This window comes from Herpailurus yagouaroundi, unplaced genomic scaffold (genome assembly GCF_014898765.1).
Source record: "Herpailurus yagouaroundi ecotype Mexico unplaced genomic scaffold, PumYag 187, whole genome shotgun sequence".
Classification (NCBI taxonomy): Eukaryota; Metazoa; Chordata; class Mammalia; order Carnivora; family Felidae; genus Herpailurus; species Herpailurus yagouaroundi.
In genome coordinates, this window is record NW_024412418.1 from 28,908,846 (window position 1) to 28,922,635 (window position 13,790).

Here is a 13,790-nt window from a genome sequence, read left to right on the forward strand (position 1 = left end):
CTGAAATTACTTCGCTTTCCTCTAGAAGTCAGACTATGAAGCACTTTATAGTCCATAAATTAAGTAGACTGTGAGATTTGTGTTCTTGAAGAGCGAGGTTGGCCCAGTTGGGTGTGGCTCAGTGTAACGGCTCCGTTCCCCACTATATGGTGCTGCTAACCTACTGGGGTGGCGCTCATAGGTGTGTATGCGCATGTACAGGAGCAATGAAAATGGCATCACCCACCTACCCAGTCTCGAGTATCGAATCTCTGTTCTCCCCGATCAGTAATCACGCACCCGTCCTCTGTCTTCAACTTTCATCCATTCCCTGCTTTTTCACTGTCCATAACCAAGCCCCAGGCAGCACCTCTCCCCCGAGTTTTGTCTCAGATGCGGCTGTTTTCCCTGGCTCCTTAACTTCTGAAGGACTGTAGCTTTGACCTGTTCCACCCCTCTGTGGGAGGATCTCACCAAGCAATGGCCGAAAGAGCAATGGCTGAATATTGGCCGCACCCAGGAACTCTTGCTGGACCCTGATGCTGCTGGTGCCCTGAGACTGCAGCCAGGTGCCAGCCTGCCCCAGAAATAGTTCGTGAGACAGTGTAGCAGCAGCGTTCCAGGGATTATGGAAAATCACAACACACATCTGGCACCAGTCTTCACCCTTAACCACCTTGTTCCAGCACCAGCGAATGTGGCCATTCTCTGGGGTCTTCTGGGACCAGGTGGCTTCAAAAGCCTCTACCGAATGTCCTTCCAGCAGTGGAACTGCTTTTCCCCGTGTGGCCCAAGAACCTCCTGGACCCCACTCTGTTCCTGGGGATTCACCTTTCCCACCAGAGCACCATCAGGTATCGAGCTGCAGAGTTGCACACTTTGCACTCCCTTTGCTTACAGTCTTAATGGAATTTAAACCCTCTCCTTTCTCCTTTCTCCCTTTTTAGTTTAGTCCATGAGGCTGTTTCCAGTTTTCTACTTTCTCTCCAGCTGCTTTTGGGGAGGGCTGCTTTTCCCATATGCCCCCTCCCCCCACCCCAGTCTCAGTCCTCTCTCCACCCTCAAAAGCACCTCCCTGCCTGCCGTGGCTTCTCACTCCCCAGGTTCACCTCTCTGCCCTGTGCACCTGCTGAATTCTGTGGTTCAGGTTGTGCAGATTGTCGTGTTAATCCTCCAATCAGTTTTCTAGGTTTGCAGGATGGTTTAGCGTTGGTCTTCCTGTATTTCATGGATGTGAGACACGCAAAAAACTTCTATGCTGTTCTGCCATCTTGGCTCCTCCCCAGAAAATAAACTTTAAAAGATATGTTAAGTAATAAGTTTATGCTTTACCCTGCTGTTTAGTGATGCAATAGGGATTTGAACCATTGTGTGTCTGGTAATCAAAGCCTGCAGTTATTCAGCTGGCATGCTGCTGGACTGTCAGGTATGTAGTACCTTCACGAATATAAGGCATTATTTCTATTGCTATTATAAGCCTATTGCTATTATCATTTCCTATTGAGTGAAATCATGGGTCTACACTTACTTTAAAGTTTTTACATCTCTTCTCATTAGTTTGTCTTGATATTGCCACACAGAAATGTTAAAGTATCTTTGGTTATGGTCATAAAGATGATTTTTTACGATGTGTTCAAAGAAAATGGAATAAAATTCAATATGCTAGCGTTAATTTCTTCTAAGTTGTAAAATATGTTCTAATTGGCTTTGTTCTAATAGGGGTGCAACGTCATCTGTCCACAGCGATTAAGAGTAGTAAGTAAAATATGGTTAGGCTAATAACATTTAATAACTAACTATTTGGAATCTTTAAAAAAATAATAGATGACCATTAGTTCATTCTGGTGAATAGAAAAGTTGTGAGACATACCAAATTTTGTAAATTGAGAAATGTGATGAGATATGAGATAAAATTCCGAAAGCAAGGACACATGTGTCAACATGAAGCTGTAAACTATAGCCTTGACTATGATGGGCAGTACAAATTCATTAGAATCTCCACTATTCTATGAATCTCAAGAGGTAGTAGCTTGATTGTGAAGAAAGGCACATTAATTTTTGGCTGACTTAGGCATATTAACTTTTTCTTGGTTCCATCATATGTGCCTACCACTAGTGAGAAAAAATGCAAATGTCTTTAATCTCATTCCTCCTGTTAGAAAATAAGTTAATACAAACAAACAAAAAAGCTGCAGATCACATGATCAGATGAGATGTACAACTACCAGGAGTGAATTGGAGAGCAGTTTGGACCAATTAAATTTGTTGTGGTAGAGAACACAGACTTCAAGATTACAGACTACATTTGAATCCTTATCCTAACACATACTAGCAGTATAAGTTAAGGAAATTTATTTAAGCTTTATGCCTTCCTTTTCTTAGTTATAAAATGATGCTAATAATTTTCCCTATTTATAGAATTTGGGAAAATCAAATAATATGATTTATCATTATTTTATTTGAAAGTACTTATATAGTGCTTATTATGTACTAGACTGTATTCTTTGCCCTTTACAAATATGAACTCATTTAATCTTGATACTGCTTATAAAGTACTTATAATAGTGCCTGGCAAAATTTGATGCTCAGTACATAGCATCATTCTTGTTTTCTGATTCTAATGGTCTAGGCTTATTTAAGAAAATTTATAAAGTACATTTAGTTATAAAGAAGGATATAAAAAAAATTACTTCCATAGATTCAAAAGAAACCATTTGAAATATTTAGGCATATTTCTCTTAATCTTTCCCTTTATTGGTAAAAGCAGAGCTTATACATGTTATACAGTTTTATCCTGCCTTTGATTTTTACTTTGTGTCTTTTTAAAATTTTAACTAAATGTTTGATTTCCAGATAATTATAGATTCACATGCAATTGTAATAAATAATACAAAGATTTCTCATATACCCTTTCTGCAATTTTCCAAAATGGACATACATTGCAAAACTATAGTAAAATATCACAGCCAGGATACTGACATTGATATAGTCAAGATACAGAACAGCTCCATCACTACAGACATCCCCACATATGCCCTTTTGTAGCCACACCCACTGTTCTCCCACCCACTACATTCTACCCACCCTGTCTAGTGTTCCCAGGCAACCACTAATCTCATCTTCATTTCTGTAATTTTGTCATTTCAAAAGGTAATATATGTGGAATAATAGTATTTAAGCTGTGGGTGTTGGCTTTTTTACTCAGAATAATGTTCTGAAGTTTCAACCATGTTGTAGCTTTTTAAAATACTTCATATCTTTTTACCACCGTGTAGTATTTCATGGCATAGATGGACCAGAGCTTGTTCAAGCATTCTCTTGCGAAGGACATCTGGGATGTTTCCAGTTGGGGCTGTGATGAATAAATCTGCTATGAACATTTGTATACATGTTTTTCTGTGAACATAATATTACATTTCTACAGAATAAATGTCCTTCTGTATAAGCCCTGGGCTGTATGCTAGTTGTATGCTAGTTGTATGTTTAGTTTAGTTTAGTTTAGTTTTTTGCTTGTTGATTTTGGTTTGTTTGTTTTAACTTTTTTTTTTTTTTTATTTTAAAGAAAGCAAAAGAGAGTACACTAGCAGGAGAGATGGGCAGAAGGAGAGAGAAAAAGAGATTGAATCTTAACCAGGCTCCACGCTCAGGACAGAGCCTGACACCGGGCTCAATCCCATGACCCTGGGATCATGACCCTAGCTAAAATTGAGTCAGCTGCTCAACAGACTGAGCCACCCATGCACCCCATGCTTAGGTTTTGTTTTGTTTTTTTTAAGAAGCTGCCTGGTTGCTTTTTCAGAAAGGTTGTACCATTTTATATTCCCATCAGAAATCTGTGAATCTATGAACATAAAGAATTCTGGACCTGGGAATTTCTTTTTTGAGATTTTAAAAAATTATGAATATAATTTTATTAATAGTTATAAGGTATAATTACATACATAATTAGATACTTAGAAGTCCAATCACTGTCTGGGACACTGGACCAATACAATTTAAAATATATAGATGGCAAGAGAAATAGCATGCAGGGATAGGGAATAAAAGAGGTTTGCCTTTCGTGCACAAGGAAATAAATGTTCCTCCCTCCTCAGAACACTACATATAACTAAGATTATATTGTTCTAGTTACTACTTTGTTCTTTCCTGGGATGATTGCTTTCCCTTTATAGGAGTCTATTTTTAGACCTCTTAATAAGTATTTATAGTTTTCAACATATAATTCATACATGTTTCATATTACTGTAATTGTTGGTATTCCTCAGTGTTGTTTGAATTATTATTTTTACTAGTTCTTTTAATTTTCTGTTGCTAGTGTATAGTACAGTGTTTTGTTTTTGTTTTGGGGTGTAGATTTTATTTCATTCAGGGTATTAAACAATCTTATAATTTTCTCCCTGTTGGTTTTATTGAGTTTTATAAGAAGACAATTAAATCTCTTGCAAGTACTAATAATTCTGTCTGTTTTAGAAAAGTAGAGAAAAAAAGATAATTTTATTGCTTCTTACTTGTTTTATGCCTTACTTTACTTTTTGAAACCTCTAACAGTGTTAGGTAAAATGGTTATTTGTGATTTCACTGGAAGTACCTCTGGTATTTATTAAGCAGGAGATTGGTAGTTTGAGAAAAAAAAAAACTTTGTTCCACCATGTAAGTTGGTTAGTAACCCTCCTGGAACTTTCCCAGGTGTATTCTGAAACTGACCGCTGTACTCAGAGGGCAGGGAGAGAACTGAGAAAGAGGCAGGCCACACCAGGCTGTTGGTGGCAATGTTTAATAATAGCAAAGGGAACTTGCATACGAGGCTTGTCTTGGACAAGAGCAAGATGCATGGGTCCTACACCAGTCAACCAGATCTTAAAAGGTTATATATCGGGGCACCTGGGTGGCGCAGTCGGTTAAGCGTCTGACTTCAGCCAGGTCACGATCTCGCGGTCCGGGAGTTCGAGCCCCGCGTTGGGCTCTGGGCTGATGGCTCAGAGCCTGGAGCCTGTTTCCGATTCTGTGTCTCCCTCTCTCTCTGCCCCTCCCCCGTTCATGCTCTGTCTCTCTCTGTCCTAAAAATAAACATTGAAAAAAAAAAAAAAAAAAAGGTTATATACAGGCCCTAACTGGGCTCAGTCATGTATGCCATCAGGTGTTTTCAACACCGTATCATCATCTCAAAGCTGTGTCCTTCGAGCAGCCCCTGGGAACTAGAAAAGACAGCAGGACCCACATTCGAAGGACCGGGTAGGGGATGAGGCACCTCCATGTGCTTGGGGCCAGCTCGTGGGTCAATCAGCAATCATGTCTTTTTGATGATGTTCCCCAACTGAAGTATCTTCAGTCTAAAAATGGAGCTATGCATTATATTTTTTAAAATAACAAAAAAGGAGAGTTTCTAGATACAGATTGATGGAATCTTAATATTTTGAAGATAAAGAATCCCCCCAAATCCAATAAAAATTAAGTTAATGTTAGGTGGACCCCAAATCTTTCCTATGTAAATCCAATCTGGGGTGCCCGGGTGGCTCAGTAGGTTAAGTGTCTGACTTCAGCTCAGGTCATGATCTCAGAGTTCATGAGTTTGAGCCCCACATAGGGCCCTGTGCTGACAGCTCAGAGCCTAGAGCCTGCTTCAGATTCTGTATCTCTCTCCACTCTCTCTCTCTCTCAAAAATAAATAAACATTAAAAAAAAATTTAAACCCCACAATCTGGAGACATTTATAGAACTACTAAAGAAAATGTGTGGGACTCCACAGTTCTATACCTAGCTAAGTGGCTGTTTATGCAGTTAGCAATGCCTTCTGAAGCACATCATATTTTCTAAGTATATATACTTTTAAAATTTTTCTTAACTTCACAATTTTATGAAATAAGTATATTTTAGTGTAACACTACTTCATTGAAACTTCAGAGAAGATTCTTTGAACTTCAGATTCTTTTCATCTTTCTGGAATGTCCCCCCTGTTTACCTATCTTTACAGATTTCTATTTGCCTCCTAGTGGCTTATAGTGAACCAGAAGCTGAATTCATTTCTGGTAGAGGAGTCTGCTAAAATAAAACCATTCACCTGCTAGATTCTGATCAAAAGAAATATTTAGTCAATTATTAATATGGGGAACCAGTAGCTGCAGGAGCAGAAGAGCATCAATAATTCTCAAAGAGGGGCCCTAACACCAAGCTTTATGCTCTGCTTAGTGTGCATGTTTGTACCAGAAACAAAACTCAGGTGTTCTCCCATGAAGCTGCTTGTTGGGGCGGAAAAGCAGAGATAGACAATGCATGAATCAACAGCATGGCAGTGTTCCCATTAAACTGTATTTTCTCAAACAGGTAGCAGGCCAGATCTTTGCATTGATTCCTCTATAGGTACTGAGTTACCATGTGGGGAACTTTGAGAGTCTCCACAGAATCATAAGACATTATTATCTCCAATAGGAGGGAGTTTGTGATCTGTTAGGGAAGAAATAAAATGCAATAATATGACATAATAAAATAATATAGTGAGGATCAATGGTTGCTAACTTTTAAATGTTGTAGGACTTTTCTGAAACAATTGATCCACATGGGAAAGTTGTTACTGATGGGGCAGATTAACTGGGTCTTAAAAGAGTTGTTTGAATTAGGGAGACAACATAGGACAGAGCAAGAGTTTAAGTGTGAAATTCAGAGACAAAGATTGATTCCTTGCTCTTGTGCTTGCTAGCTCTATGATATTGGGCAAATATTATTGGACTGAACATTTATGTCCCTCCAAAATTCATATGTTGAATTCCTAACCCCTAACATGATGGAGATGGTAGCCTTGATTAGGTCATGATGGTGGAGCCCTCATGAATGGGATTAGTGCCCTTTTATTTTTTTATTTTATTTTATTTTATTTTTAATTTTTTTTTCAACGTTTATTTATTTTTGGGACAGGGAGAGACAGAGCATGAACGGGGGAGGGTCAGAGAGAGAGGGAGACAGAGAATCGGAAACAGGCTCCAGGCTCTGAGCCATCAGCCCAGAGCCTGACGCGGGGCTCGAACTCACTGACCGCAAGATCGTGACCTGGCTGAAGTCGGACGCTTAACCGACTGCGCCACCCAGGCGCCCCTAGTGCCCTTTTAAAAGAGACCTGAGGGGTGCCTGTGTGGCTCCGTTGGTTGAGAGTCTGACTCTTGGTTTAAGTTCATGATCTCACAGTTCATGGATTCGAACCCCACATCAGGTTCTACGCTGACAGCGTAGAGCCTGCTTGGGATTCTCTCTCTCTCTCTCTCTCTCTCTCTCTCTCTCTCTCTCTCTCCCTGCCCTTCTTCTACTCTCTTTCTCTTTCAAAATAAATTAATTAGCATTTAACAAATAAATAAATGAAAGATACCCCAGAGAGCAACTTTTGAGTACACAGGAAGAAGACAGCACTCTGTGAAACAGAAAGCAGGTTTTCACCAGAAACCAAATCTGTGGACATGTTGATCTTGGACTTCCCAAATTCTGCAACATTGAAAAACAAATGTTTGTTGCTTAAACCTCCCAGTCTATGGTACTTTTGTTACAGGAGTCTAAACAGATTGAAACAGTACGTTACTCAATCTCTTCAATTATCTCATCGATAAGCTTGTATCAAAACATTTAACTCATAGAATTGTAGTAAGAAAGAGGAAACATAAATTTAAGCAGCTGGTTCACAGTAGTTTCAATGAGAAACTCAACGCATTTATTGAATTGCCTATAATATGTCACATATTGTTCTTAGCTGTTGAAGATATAATAATGTACTACACAGAGAAAGTATTATTAGGGGATGGATGTGTTAATTAACTCAATGGGGGAGTCCTTTCACAATGTAAACATGTATCAAATCATCATGTTGTACACTTTAAATATGTTACAATATTATTTGTAAATCATACTTCAGTAAAGCTAAGAAAACCAGAGAAAAATACCTGAGGAAATTTATATTCTAGGACCTCATAAACTATGTTTATGATCATTCTATTGTCCCCATTGTTTTTAATCTTTAAAATATGAGTTCAAGTGTAGAAATCTAGCATAAACAAACAATACAGAACTAAGAACAAATATGGACATGAGTGCTCTTGTGTAGAAAGTATAAAAACCTAATTGGAATTGCCACCTTAAACAGTGTTACCATGTATAGCCATGTAAGCTATACAATGTACAGAGAGCTATTTAGCATAAAAGCCCTAAGACTGTTAAAGATGTTTGAGAGACAACGTTCCATTTTGTGAGAGAGGTTAAAAAAAAAGACCTGAACATCAACCAATCTAAGGAGTTTGAACTAAAAGTATCAAGGAGCTCAGAGCATCCAAGCCCTCATACCAAAGCAGGAATTTTCATTCTCCCTTTAGATGTTGCTAGTGTTCACCTGCAAATTGCAGATACATTTCAGTCATGAAGAGCAGCCATGCCCAGAGACAAGCTGATTTCTGCTCTTATTCCGCACTGTACATAGTGGCAGTTGTTATTCAAATGGTTATTCAACTAGTGGGCACAACCAGAATTAGAACAGCTCTGCCTATGTTAAGATGATAGATACAGCAAAGCCAGATGATACCTACATACAAACTTAGTTATTGATGAACAAATTAAGAAGTAATCCATAATGTATTCCCATCAATTGTTTCATTTCCCATCAATTTTATTCCCATCAATAGTTGCTACTTTCTAATGCTTCATACTGAAAGTATCAAATATTTATGTTTAATTCATTATCCATTCATTTTCTTATTCATAGATTTATTAAGCAACTGACTATTGAGTAATTACTATATTCCAGACAAATTCTAGGAACTGGGACACAGAAATGGAAAAAAAAAATGGATGAAAATCCCTGCTGTCTTGGGACTTAATTTATTTCCTTCCTTCCTTCCATCCTTATTTCCTTCCTTCCTTCATATTTTTTTATCTTCTTTATTTAAAAATAATGCAGTTACTAAAATTAAAATAGATACAATTAAATAGGAATATGAACAAAAACGTCTGCTTTAAGTTAGAGTTGAGGAGTACACACCAGACCTTCATTCCTGTTGAAACAAGAAAAGCCAGCCAAACAAGCAAACAAAACAAACAAAACAAAAACCCATACATTTTGATTGGGCTAGTTAAGATAGGTAGATGCAAAGACGTTTGCTGAATTAAACTCCCATAAGAAATAAGCCTTTAGTAGGTATGCAAGAAGTCATTCAGTCATACTGGTGGTAGTGAATGTCTGGGTTGGGTACAGTTTGGCAGGCAAGTGAGACTGAGCATTAAATTATGGTGTGGGCTAGTGGGATAGTCCCTTGAAGAAGCCCAAATACAAAAATTAACCATTCAGCCTGATAATTCTCCCCTCTACTACATCCCTTGCAAAATTTTGTTGGGCAAGTGGCAGACAAAAGGGAACTAGAAATTAGTTAGCAATCAGGGGCTTTGGCATATATTTCTAGTGCTCAGATGCAGACTCCCTGTCAGAACTGAATTCAGAGGAAACCAAAACTATCTGAAAATGAAGCCCACTCCTCCTCCTCAGTGCTAGTAAGATGACAAGGGCATTGCTGGTAACAGGAAGTAATGATTGATCAAATCACAGGTGGATTCAGTATATTGTAACTGTAGTCCAGCCCAGCTTAATTCAACTCCAGGAGAAAACAGAATGAACAGCCTCTTGCCCTGCCAGAGAACAAAGGCTTATAGTCTCTTTGAAATAAAGAAGACAAAACAGAATAAAACAAAATGTGATACTTTACATTATTCTATGATGAACAATATTCAGAATGTAATAAAAATTATGAGACATACAAAGAGGCAGGAAATTTTTATCTTTACTCAAAGACACACAGTAAATAGGGGCACCTGGGAGTCAGTTAAGCTTTCAACTTCAGCTCAGGTCATGATCTCACAGTCCATGAGCTCGAGCCCCACATCTGGCTCTGTGCTGACAGCTCAGAGTCTGGAGGCTGCTTCAGATTCTGTGTCTCCTTCTCTCTCTGCCCCTTCCCCACTCTCTCTCCCCCTCTCTCTCTCAAAGTTAAATACACATTAAAGAAACAGTAAATAGAAATTGGAACTTAAATATTTATCAACAGGGAAAATAAACAGGTTGTGGTATATTCTTACAATGAAATACTACTTGTACTAAAAGAAACAAATGATGATACACATAACATTAACACACCTCAAAAACATGTTGAGCCATAAAAGCCAAACACAGTAGAATACGTGCTCTATTATTCTATCCACATAAAGTTTTAGGAAAGGCAAATCCATTTTTTAATGCTAGAAAGGGAGAAGTGGCTACCTCTTTGGGTAGAGGAGGGTAGATTGACTAAAAAGTGACATGAAAGGGCTTCCAGGGACGATGGAAATACTATATATCTTGCTTGGGAGGTGGCTCATGGGTGGGTATACATTTGTCAAAATTCATTGAAATATGCACTTAACAGAAGTCCATGTCACTGGTTTTAAATGTCACTTTAATTTAAAAATTGAAAAAGAAATAATATGGATAAAAATAAAACTTAAAAATCATTACCAATGAAAGTAAAAGAGATTTATTAAGAAGGTTAACACTGGAGGAGGAAACCAGAATTCAGATTGGCTTTGTCGTATCCAATAACAATAGTTCACAAGCTTTCATATCTGCCAATTCCTACTTAGAGTATTCGATTGGAACTTGCAGAAAGAGAAGGCAGCACACTCCTGTTTGGCATGTTTGTCTACTTATGGGTCTGCTCTGATTCTGAGGAATCTCTTCCCATTTCCATTATGCCCTACATCTACAGCATGGCCTCCCATCTGCATCACCTTTCTCCTGTGTCTTTATGTACCCTCCAATCATTTTCCCAAGGATCTCCCCCTTTTCTTACATGTGACTCATTTTCCTTCTCTAAAGCTTTAGCTATTTTCAGGAATGTACATTTAAAAAATATTGAAAGGAACGCCTCAACAGACTTTCCTCAACAGTCTAGTTTTGAAGAGGAGCTCAGAGGAATACAATCCACAGGATGACTGAAAGGAGAGAGTTTGAACAGACGTAGTTGGAGAGCAGAAGGGAATTTTTGCTAACTCAATTTTCCTCCAGTGTTAGAGGCAAGTGAGGTAACATTAATGGAGTAATTTTGGCTGCCCGCATCTATGTTCATAATTATTTTTAATATTGAAGCAGTTGTGTTCTTAGAAACAAATAATAGAATCCATTCTGTTCAGGTTAAAAACATGAACTTATGAAGGAGTATTTGTAGTTCATGAAATTACTAGAAGGTTTGGGGAAACAAACCCAAGTCTATGCTTTCAAGAACCACCTTCCAGAATGAGAAAGATGCTGCCTCCTCCAAATCAATCCAGAGCCACACTTTCTCTGCTACCTCTCATACAGGCCTGAATCCAGCCTGTTTCCCCCTATAGTTAAGCTCTGAAAAAGAAATCTGGGATGGAATAATATGCTATTGGCAGAAACTAAACCAACTGCTTGCATCTTAGTTGTGAGGCAGCCTGGGAGTTTTGCTTTTTTTTTTTTTTTTTTTTTTTTTAGTGTAACCTGACGTTGTGAGAACATATAATATGGTAAAATTCTAAATCTAGAAAAGGTGTTCAAAAGTCTTGGGAAGACACATGTCTACTACAAATACATGATCATATTTCATGCTTGCAAGACCCCCTTGTCATCTCCATTTTTCTAAAGATAAACAGTGGCCCTGAGAAATTAATATGCCCCAAAGCACATAGACAAAAATGGATGGAATAAGATTTGAACTCGTCTGTTTATCACAAAAAGATTATGATCTCTTTGTGTTGTCTTCTAGTCTATGGAGGATGAAAACACTCTACCCAGACACAAGCTGGTAAGAAGAGTCTGAACATCTCATGCTGGGGTGTCTTTGTTAAGCAATGACATTTCTTCTGGCTTTTATTTACTGTTTTTTTTTTTAATTGTTATGTTTTTATTTATTTTTGAGAGACAGAACATGAGTGGGGGAGGGGCAGAGACAGAGGGAGACACAGAATCTGAAGCAGGCTCCAGGCTAGCATAGAGCCTGATGCAGGGCTTGAACTCACAAACCACAAGATCATGGACCCAAGTCAAAGTCAGACACTTAACTGACTGAGCCACCCAGGTGCCCCTACTGGTTATTTTTTAAGCTAATAATGAAAGGAATGAGATGATGAAATCTAGGGAAATTTTTTGCATTCCAAATATAAGCACCCTACCAACACAACAGAGACTAGATGTATGATTTTCAGTTCCAAATTGGTGCTCAATTAGGGCCATTTTACTTACCTTCAGTCTTGAGGTTGGAAAGACTTTATTTCTATAGTGCAGGAAGTAACATTTATTTGCCAGACACATAATTGGATATAATTCACAATTACAGTAAATTATAATAAAAGTCACCTTGGTATGTGACTAGTATTTCTGAATGTTTCCCCAATTTTAACTCCAGCATTGCAAAAACTAAAGTGATTTTTTTTTTTTTTTTTTTAGTAATTAGTAAGTCTTTGTACAAACCTAGAACAAGGATCCAATTACTGGGGACTCTTTTTAATACAAGTTCTTGGTACTCTTACCATATTGTGTTACCTAAAGAATATTACTACTTTCTATGCTGATAGAACAACAAAAACATCTGCTCAAAGTCTTTACTCAGAAACTCCTCACATGGGCTGTTGGGTAAGATTCACATATTAAAGAAGTAACTGATTTTCCTAGAAACAAAAACCAAAACCACTAAACAAAAACTCTTACTCTTCAGAAGAGTTGGGTATCAGATAACTCCATATTAGATTATTAGAATATAGAAAAGATCCTAGCCACCATGGAGTATAGAGCAGACCTTTCAACTTGAGGATAATCTTTGCGCTTTCTCTAATTCATGCTGCGAATGATGTTTAGAAAGAAAAAAAAGAACTGGATTTAAGTCAGACTAATTGATTTCATAGTTATACCACTTGGATGTCCTTAGGTAAATTGCTCAGCATCTCCAAGTGTAGGTGTCCTCATCTTATAAATGAGCAGGATACTGTGATGTTGGGCCAAAAGTGATTGTGCTCATGAAAGTAATTTAACGTGCTCCTGCGATTTCCTTCTTTTCCACATCATCAACTGCTCCTACTCTAATGGATCTTGAGACAGAGAGGAGGAGGGAGAGGAGGAGGAAGAAGAGAAGAAAGGATGGAAGGAAGGGAGAAACAGAGGGAGGGAGGAACGGACAGTGAAAGGAGGAAGGACCCACATTTCTCATTAGCTAACACTCCTCACTAGTATCCAGCACCCTGGCCTATGTGCTGTTTTGAACACATTGAGTATGGTCCTCTTCTCAAAATGATGTACTATGTACTCCCTCTTCCTGAAAGCCTTTTTCTCTCTATATTCTTTTGAATGACTTTTTTTTTATTTTTTTATTTTTTTTTCAACGTTTATTTATTTTGGGGACAGAGAGAGACAGAGCATGAACGGGGGAGGGGCAGAGAGAGAGGGAGACACAGAATGGGAAACAGGCTCCAGGCTCCCAGCCATCAGCCCAGAGCCCGACGCGGGGCTCGAACTCACGGACCGCGAGATAGTGACCTGGCTGAAGTCGGACGCTCAACCGACTGCGCCACCCAGGCGCCCCAATGACTTTTTTTTTAAACCAAATTTGAGTCCCTGCTCAAATATTGCCTGAGCTCCACTAGGCATGAGCTTTTAGATTTTTTGCATTACCGTATTCCCCAGTAGCTCAAACAACATGTGGCACATAGTTTATAAGCACTTATTGAATAAATGACAGGATTTCATTAACAAAATTAATAGATTTAAAATTCTTTAAGTTTTCAATTGCCTATTAATGCTTTGG